Below are 10,000 nucleotides of genomic sequence, written 5' to 3' on the forward strand. Positions count from 1 at the left end.
CACGGTCCCCTGTCTGACCCTTGTCTTACATGCTGATTTAAACAGCTAGTCTATTCTCACTGCTCACATCCTGTGTGTGTGTAGCTGTGTGTTTAGCTGTGTGTGTGTGTGTGTGTGTGTAGCTGTGTGCGTGTAGCTGTGTGTGTGTGTGTGTGTGTGTGTGTGTGTAGCTTTGTGTGTGTGTGTAGCCGTGTGTGTGTGTGTAGCTGTGCGTGTGTAGATATGTGTTTAGCTGTGTGTGTGTAGCTGTTTGTGTGTAGCTGTGTGTGTGTAGATGTGTGTGTAGCTGTGTGTGTGTAGCTGTGTGTGTGTAGCTGTGTGTGTGTGTAGATATGTGTGTAGCTATTTGTGTGTAGCTGTGTGTGTGTGTGTAGCTGTGTGTGCGTAGTCAAGCATTAAGAGTAAAATCTCTCCTCTCCTCCCTCCTCCTCCCTCACCCCTAACCCCAACCAACCATCCCCTCCTCTTGTCTACTCTTCCAAACACACACACACACACACACACACACACACACACACACACACAGACACACAGACACACACACACACACACACATAACCCCAAAGTGGCAGAAGTGACTGTTTTGTAGCTTACTGAAGTATTTATGTGGAAAAAGCCACTAGGCTCTTTAACTAGCTGCTGCTCTGCTCTGCTTGGTGGGGGGACTGACTGGCTGGAGAACAGACTTGGTGTTTTTAGGAATAAAACAAACACATACACACACACACATAGAGACACATACGCACCCACACACACATAGAGGTATCATCATGCCCATTGAAACTAAACTGAGGTGCCACATTTATAATCTTCGGGAAATATACAAGACAAAATATATATATAAGAATAGAATATATATATATATACAGGCAGAACATCATAAAGATATTGAGTTAGCCGCCAGTTCCCCCTCATCACACTGAGACAGCAGCTGGTTCATGTCTTCAGTGGTCCAATGCCAAGGGAAGTTGTGGTTCATGTCTTCAGTGGTCCAATGCCAAGGGAAGATGTGGTTCATGTCTTCAGTGGTCCAATGCCAAGGGAAGTTGTGGTTCATGTCTTCAGTGGTCCATTGCCAAGAGAAGTTGTGGTTCCTGTCTTCAGTGGTCCAATGCCAAGGGAAGTTGTGGTTCCTGTCTTCAGTGGTCCAATACCAAGGGAAGATGTGGTTCCTGTCTTCAGTAGTCCAATACCAAGGGAAGTTGTGGTTCCTGTCTTCAGTGTTAGCTCTCTGTGTAGATCCAAGGGCCAGCCGTGCTGCTCTGTTCAGAGCCAACTGTAATTTTCCTAAGTCCCTCTTTGTGGCACCTGACCACACGACTGAACAGTAGTCCAGGTGCGACAAAACCAGGGCCTGTAGGATCTGCCTTGTTGATAGTGTTGTTAAGAAGGTAGAAACTAGGGCCTGTAGGACCTGCCTTGTTGATAGTGTTGTTAAGAAGGTAGAAACTAGGGCCTGTAGGACCTGCCTTGTTGATAGTGTTGTTAAGAAGGTAGAAACTAGGGCCTGTAGGACCTGCCCTGTTGATAGTGCTGTTAAGAAGGTAGAAACTAGGGCCTGTAGGACCTGCCGTGTTGATAGTGCTGTTAAGAAGGTAGAAACTAGGGCCTGTAGGACCTGCCTTGTTGATAGTGTTGTTAAGAAGGTAGAAACTAGGGACTGTAGGACCTGCCTTGTTGATAGTGCTGTTAAGAAGGTAGAAACTAGGGCCTGTAGGACCTGCCCTGTTGATAGTGTTGTTAAGAAGGTAGAAACTAGGACCTGCCTTGTTGATAGTGTTGTTAAGAAGGTAGAAACTAGGGTCTGTAGGACCTGCCTTGTTGATAGTGCTGTTAAGAAGGTAGAAACTAGGGCCTGTAGGACCTACCTTGTTGATAGTGTTGTTAAGAAGGTAGAAACTAGGACCTGCCTTGTTGATAGTGCTGTTAAGAAGGTAGAAACTAGGGCCTGTAGGACCTGCCTTGTTGATAGTGTTGTTAAGAAGGTAGAAACTAGGGCCTGTAGGACCTGCCCTGTTGATAGTGTTGTTAAGAAGGTAGAAACTAGGGCCTGTAGGACCTGCCTTGTTGATAGTGTTGTTAAGAAGGTAGAAACTAGGGCCTGAAGGACCTGCCTTGTTGATAGTGCTGTTAAGAAGGTAGAAACTAGGACCTGCCTTGTTTATAGTGTTGTTAAGAAGGTAGAAACTAGGGTCTGTAGGACCTGCCTTGTTGATAGTGCTGTTAAGAAGGTAGAAACTAGGGCCTGTAGGACCTGCCTTGTTGATAGTGTTGTTAAGAAGGTAGAAACTAGGGCCTGTAGGACCTGCCTTGTTGATAGTGTTGTTAAGAAGGTAGAAACTAGGGCCTGTAGGACATGCCTTGTTGATAGTGCTGTTAAGAAGGTAGAAACTAGGACCTGCCTTGTTGATAGTGTTGTTAAGAAGGTAGAAACTAGGGCCTGTAGGACCTACCTTGTTGATAGTGTTGTTAAGAAGGTAGAAACTAGGTCCTGTAGGACCTGCCTTGTTGATGGTGTTGTTAAGAAGGTAGAAACTAGGGCATGTAGGACCTGCCTTGTTGATAGTGCTGTTAAGAAGGTAGAAACCAGGGCCTGTAGGACCTGCCTTGTTGATAGTGCTGTTAAGAAGGTAGAAACTAGGGCCTGTAGGACCTGCCTTGTTGATAGTGCTGTTAAGAAGGTAGAAACTAGGGCCTGTAGGACCTGCCTTGTTGATAGTGTTGTTTAAGAAGGTAGAAACTAAGGCCTGTAGGACCTGTCTTGTTGATAGTGTTGTTAAGAAGGTAGAAACTAGGGCCTGTAGGACATGCCTTGTTGATAGTGCTGTTAAGAAAGTAGAAACTAGGACCTGCCTTGTTGATAGTGTTGTTAAGAAGGTAGAAACTAGGGCCTGTAGGACCTACCTTGTTGATAGTGTTGTTAAGAAGGTAGAAACTAAGGCCTGTAGGACCTGCCTTGTTGATAGTGTTGTTAAGAAGTTAGAAACTAAGGCCTGTAGGACCTGCCTTGTTGATAGTGTTGTTAAGAAGTTAGAAACTAAGGCCTGTAGGACCTGCCTTGTTGATAGTGTTGTTAAGAAGGTAGAAACTAGGGCCTGTAGGACCTGCCTTGTTGATAGTGTTGTTAAGAAGGTAGAAACTAGGGCCTGTAGGACCTGCCTTGTTGATAGTGTTGTTAAGAAGGTAGAAACTAGGGCCTGTAGGACATGCCTTGTTGATAGTGCTGTTAAGAAGGTAGAAACTAGGACCTGCCTTGTTGATAGTGTTGTTAAGAAGGTAGAAACTAGGGCCTGTAGGACCTACCTTGTTGATAGTGTTGTTAAGAAGGTAGAAACTAGGTCCTGTAGGACCTGCCTTGTTGATGGTGTTGTTAAGAAGGTAGAAACTAGGGCATGTAGGACCTGCCTTGTTGATAGTGCTGTTAAGAAGGTAGAAACCAGGGCCTGTAGGACCTGCCTTGTTGATAGTGCTGTTAAGAAGGTAGAAACTAGGGCCTGTAGGACCTGCCTTGTTGATAGTGCTGTTAAGAAGGTAGAAACTAGGGCCTGTAGGACCTGCCTTGTTGATAGTGTTGTTTAAGAAGGTAGAAACTAAGGCCTGTAGGACCTGTCTTGTTGATAGTGTTGTTAAGAAGGTAGAAACTAGGGCCTGTAGGACATGCCTTGTTGATAGTGCTGTTAAGAAAGTAGAAACTAGGACCTGCCTTGTTGATAGTGTTGTTAAGAAGGTAGAAACTAGGGCCTGTAGGACCTACCTTGTTGATAGTGTTGTTAAGAAGGTAGAAACTAAGGCCTGTAGGACCTGCCTTGTTGATAGTGTTGTTAAGAAGTTAGAAACTAAGGCCTGTAGGACCTGCCTTGTTGATAGTGTTGTTAAGAAGTTAGAAACTAAGGCCTGTAGGACCTGCCTTGTTGATAGTGTTGTTAAGAAGGTAGAAACTAGGGCCTGTAGGACCTGCCTTGTTGATAGTGTTGTTAAGAAGGTAGAAACTAGGGCCTGTAGGACATGCCTTGTTGATAGTGCTGTTAAGAAGGTAGAAACTAGGACCTGCCTTGTTGATAGTGTTGTTAAGAAGGTAGAAACTAGGGCATGTAGGACCTGCCTTGTTGATAGTGCTGTTAAGAAGGTAGAAACCAGGGCCTGTAGGACCTGCCTTGTTGATAGTGTTGTTAAGAAGGTAGAAACTAGGGCCTGTAGGACCTGCCTTGTTGATAGTGTTGTTAAGAAGGTAGAAACTAGGACCTGTAGGACCTACCTTGTTGATAGTGTTGTTAAGAAGGTAGAAACTAGGGCCTGTAGGACCTGCCTTGTTGATAGTGTTGTTAAGAAGGTAGAAACTAGGGCCTGTAGGACCTGCCTTGTTGATAGTGCTGTTAAGAAGGTAGAAACTAGGGCCTGTAGGACCTGTCTTGTTGATAGTGTTGTTAAGAAGGTAGAAACTAGGGCCTGTAGGACCTGCCTTATTGATAGTGTAGAAGGCAGAGCAGCGCTTTATTATGGACAGACTTCTCCCCATCTTAGCTACTGTTGTATCAATATGTTTTCACCATGACAGTTTACAATCCAGGGTTACTCCAAGCAGTTTAGTCACCTCAACTTACTCAATTTCCCCATTATTAATTACAAGATTTAGTTGAGGTTTATCCTCAGTAATTTTCTATCCAAGTTGTCAGACCCCTGTGGCTTGACATTGTTGATACTGTTCCACACTCACGTTTTCAGAATTCAAAGTTACAATGCTTGTCTTTCATAATTTGATCAGATATATTTGGGTGTGTAGTGTCAGCGTTTGTTGCTGGCATGTCAAGCCTTAGTTTGCTAATCTTGCCAATGAGGGAAAAGCATTAAAGTAGTTGGCAATATTCAGTGGGTTTTTGTGATGAATGAGCCACATCTGATTCAATGAATGATGAAGCTGAATTTGCCTTTTTTTGTTGTTGCCCAAAACTTCATTTAAGGTTTAAGCTCCAAAGCTTTTTAATATCATTCTTTATATCATTTATCTTTGTTTCATCGTCACATGATTTCTCAATCTGCACTACCTTTGCCAATCGGTTGTGCAGCCAGACCTATCTGTCATTCCTTTTACCTCATCCTTCTCAACCATAACAAAAAAATGTTTCAATTCCTCATCAATCCATGTGGATTTAACAGTTTCTACAGTCGTTTTCTTAATGGCTCATTAGTAACTGGGATAAGCAATTTCATAGATGTGTCAAGTGCAGCGTCTGGTCGCTTGTCATTACACAGCACAGACCAGCAGCGTCTGGTCGCTCGTCATTACACAGCACGGACCAGCAGCGTCTGGTCGCCCGTCATTACACAGCACGGACCAGCAGCGTCTGGTCGCTCGTCATTACACAGCACGGACCAGCAAATACTATTTACATCAACAACATAGGAATCACCACAAACAATTGTATGACCTCTTATATAGAACATTAGGCCCTGCCTTTTGGAACTTTGGTTTTCCTAGATATGACTACTATATTGTGATCACAACAGCCGATGAATTTGGATACTGCTTTCAAACACATTTCTGCAGCAATAGTAAAGATATGATGAAAATATGTTGATTCAATTTCTGTACTGTTTGTAACTACCCTGGTAGGTTGATTGATAACCTGAACCAGGTTGCCAGCACTGGTTACAGTTCGAAGCTTTCTCTTGAGTGGGCAGTTTGATGAGAGCCAGTCAATATTTAAATCACCCAGAAAATATACTTCTCTGTTGATATCACAAACATTATCAGGCACTTCACACATATTATCCAGATACTGACTGTTAACACTTGGTCTATAGCAGCTTCCCACCAGAAGGGGCTTTAGGTGAGGCAGATGAACCTGTAGCCATATTACTTCAACAGTATTTAACATTATCCAGATACTGACTGTCAGCACTTGGTGGTCTATAGCAGCTTCCCACCAGAATGGGCTTTAGGTGAGGCAGATGAACCTGTAGCCATATTACTACAACAGTATTTAACATGAGATCCTCTCTAATCTTTACAGGAATGTGGTTCTGAATATAAACGGCTACACCTCCACCTTTGGCATTTCTGTATTTTCTGTAGATGTTATAACCTTGTATTTCTACCACTGTATCATCAAAGGTATCATCTCAGTGAGTTTCAGAGATAGTCAGAATATGCACGTCATCTGTTACAAGCAAGTTATTGACTTTATGAGCCTTGTTTCTTTAAGCTACATATGTTAACGTGGGCAATTTTTTTTAGCACTTTTCTGGGATGCTTGCTTGTTTTCATTGCTTTATTGGGAAGCTTAGCAGAAGTAGACATGCTCATGTTATTTGTGTTAGTGCAGGTTGAGGTGCACACAGTGAACTTCCTACTCAGTACACACTACCTCAGTGCTAACAGTGTAACTCTAGTTCATCACACATGATTACATGATTACTGCATTCAACAGCTGTAGGATCAGCAGAGGCATTCAGGTCAGTTAGAGGGACATACATTAGGTTACTTACACTGTGTCTTCCAACTTCCCTGGTGTAATGTACATATGCTGAAGCATTGTGACAACTCAGCGTCACAATGGTAGGGATTAACTGAGCTGGGCCATTGATAAGTCATTGTCTCAACCTTATAATGGGCTTGAAACTGGGTGGTATAACAACCTTATAATGGGCTTGAAACTGGGTGGTACAACAACCTTATAATGGGCTTGAAACTGGGTGGTATAACAACCTTATAATGGGCTTGAAACTGGGTGGTATAACAACCTTATAATGGGCTTGAAACTGGGTGGTAACAACCTTATAATGGGCTTGAAACTGGGTGGTGTAACATTTTGTTGTGGTTCGACGAGAACATTTACATTTTGCCAAGCCGGAGATGAGTGTCCCGAGAGAGAGTATAATGGGCTTGAAACTGGGTGGTGTAACATTTTGTTGTGGTTCGACGAGAACATTTACATTTTGCCAAGCCGGAGATGAGTGTCCCGAGAGAGGCGCGAGCGAACAGCATCGGTACACCATACCAATACACCGTAACAGATGAGTGTCCCGAGAGAGAGGCGCGAGCGAACAGCATCGGTACACCATACCAATACACCGTAACAGATGAGTGTCCCGAGAGAGAGGCGCGAGCGAACAGCATCGGTACACCATACCAATACACCGTAACAGATGAGTGTCCCGAGAGAGAGGCGCGAGCGAACAGCATCGGACTCATCAGTTCAGGCTTCAAGTCGTAGGCCTAATGACAACGGGTGTTTTATAACAGCTGTCTCTTACCATTCTGTATCACACATCCGTGATTGGGGAGTCCCATAGGGAGTCGCCTGGGTTTGGCCTTCGTTGTAAATAATCATTTTGTTCTTGAACTGACTTGCCTAGTTTAAATAAAGATTTTAATAAAATAAAAAAAAGTTTAAAAAAAAGTAAAACAGCTCTGTCTGGATTATGACGAACGTCTGCTTCCTACAGGAAGTGATTGTTTGAACATCAGATGAAAACTTACTTATGCTACATTGTAAAAGGTCGCGTTATTTTAAAAAAAAGGTGAGATGACAGGTCTCTGCTAGACAACACAGACATCAGATGTCATTCTACATGTCGGTCTATGATTACAACCCCTAGGCTATAAAAACAACTAACTCTATAGGAAATGACTGTAGTGGGGACTCGTGCCTTTTAGCGATGAAGCTAACACTATCATTAGTTAGCGTAGCGGTGGCTAATAGCGTTGCGTGTAAACGGGGGGACCCATCGGCTAGTGCTGACGCTAACGCTATGGGAAGTGACTACGAGCGGTTGCTAATGTCTGTTAGCGTAGCGGTGGCTAATAGCGTTGCAGAGGGAAGTGAGTGTAAACGGGGGGACCCATCGGCTAGTACTGACGCTAACACTATGGGAAGTGAGTACGAGCGGTTGCTAATGTCTGTTAGCGTAGCGCTGATATGCTATTAACTCCACTGGAAGTGAGTGTGAACGGGGCCCGTCGGCTAGTGCTGACGCTAACGCTCTGTGACGCTAGCGGAGTGGCAGATCATTAAACGACGTATGCTAAGTGACTCTGCTGCCAGGGGCGTGGTCAGAGGCAGCAGGGCAGTAAGGAGAGGAGGAAGACAAGGAGGAGGAGGAGGAGAGGAACAGGGGAGGGATAAACAGAAAGAGGGGATGTCCCTGATGGCTAACTAATGTCCTAATTAGACAGGGTGTGAAGAGAAGAGACAATTAGGCTGTGTGTGTGTGAGAGAGAGAGAGAGAGAGAGAGAGAGAGAGAGAGAGAGAGAGAGAGAGAGAGAGAGAGAAAGAGAGAGAGAGAGAGAGAGAGAGAGAGAGAGAGAGAGAGAGAGAGAGAGAGAGAGAGAGAGAGAGAGAGAGAGAGAGGGAGAGAAGGAGAGCGAAGGAGTAAATTCAGACAGATGGAGCGAGAGGGATGGAGAGAAAGAGAGAGAGAGAACATTTATTCACAGTGAACATCTAATGGTCCAATGAGCTGGAGGCATCTCCCACCAAATTGCTTCCACCAATAACTTCCTTCAGTCTCGCTAACTAACACGAGAGAGGAGGAGAGGCTGCTACGGCCCTAACAGCCTTGACACACACACACACACACACACACACACACACACACACACACACACACACACACACACACACACACACACACACACACACACACACACAGACTGCCCTGATACCCAGCCAGACGTCCCGGGGATAAATTTGTATCGAGACGACATGTCAAACGTCCCCAGATATTCATTGGTCCTGATCTCTTTATGGGAAGAAAACATCATTTTAAATTCCATGATGAAGATATTATTTAAACTAAATGATAAAATATGATGTGAATACATTGCTACCATATGATATCAGTCTATCAGCCAGACAGTTGTGATGGTTTATAAATAATCATTAATAACCAGGCAGCTAATTGATAAAATATGATGTGAATACATTGCTACCATATGATATCAGCCAGACAGTTGTGATGGTTTATAAATAATCATTAATAACCAGGCAGCTAATTGACGGACGGATTAAATTATTATTCAATTCATTCTGTTCAGCTGGTTGATTTAATTAACAGTCAGCGATTAAGATTCGGTCCATCTCACCAATCTGTCCCCAGAACAGTTACTATACAACTAGTTTAATGAATGATAAATGATCCCAATCTGTCCCCAGTGCAGTTACTATACAACTAGTTTAACAGCTGTCTCTCAACCAGTAAACTATAGAGGGCTGGGACAGGGTCAGGGTTCGAGACAATGTCCATCTCCCAATCAGACAAACAGAGATACAGTCTACTGGGTTACTGTAGAGAGAGTCAGACAGGGGAGAGAAATGTAGAATGGGAGCAAGAGAGAGAGAGAGCATGGAGCCAGGCTCAATCAATCAAATACCTATCTACCTCACAGAGCCAGGCTCAATCAGTCAAATACCTACCTACCTCACAGAGCCAGGCTCCATCAATCAAATACCTACCTACCTCACAGAGCCAGGCTCAATCAATCAAATACCTACCTACCTCACAGAGCCAGGCTCAATCAATCAAATACCTACCTACCTCACTGAGCCAGGCTCCATCAATCAAATACCTACCTACCTCACAGAGCCAGCCTTGATCAATCAAATACCTACCTACCTCACAGAGCCAGGCTCAATCAATCAAATACCTACCTACCTCACAGAGCCAGGCTCAATCAATCAAATACCTACCTACCTCACAGAGCCAGCCTTGGTCAATCAATGACCTACCTACCTCACAGAGCCAGCCTTGATCAATCAATGACCTACCTACCTCACTGAGCCAGCCTTGATCAATCAATGACCAACCTAGCTCACTGAGCCAGCCTTGATCAATCAATGACCTTCCTACCTCACTGAGCCAGCCTTGATCAATCAATGACTTATCTACCTCACTGAGCCAGCCTTGATCAATCAATGACTTATCTACCTCACTGAGCCAGCCTTGATCAATCAATGACTTATCTACCATCTCCAATCACCAAGCTACTATTGATTAGGA

General features: G+C 44.0%; 1 protein-coding gene across 1 annotated transcript in view; it reads left to right on the forward strand.

Moving 5' to 3' along the window:
• The window catches only part of LOC118940215 (glutamate receptor ionotropic, NMDA 2A), a 196,699-nt gene that overhangs the window by 4,145 nt on the left and 182,554 nt on the right, over window positions 1-10,000 (forward strand). The gene's annotated exons all lie outside the window — the stretch shown is intronic.

The sequence above is a fragment of the Oncorhynchus mykiss genome, chromosome 13 (genome assembly GCF_057628025.1).
Source record: "Oncorhynchus mykiss isolate SJ-2025 chromosome 13, ASM5762802v1, whole genome shotgun sequence".
NCBI classification, from domain to species: domain Eukaryota; kingdom Metazoa; phylum Chordata; class Actinopteri; order Salmoniformes; family Salmonidae; genus Oncorhynchus; species Oncorhynchus mykiss.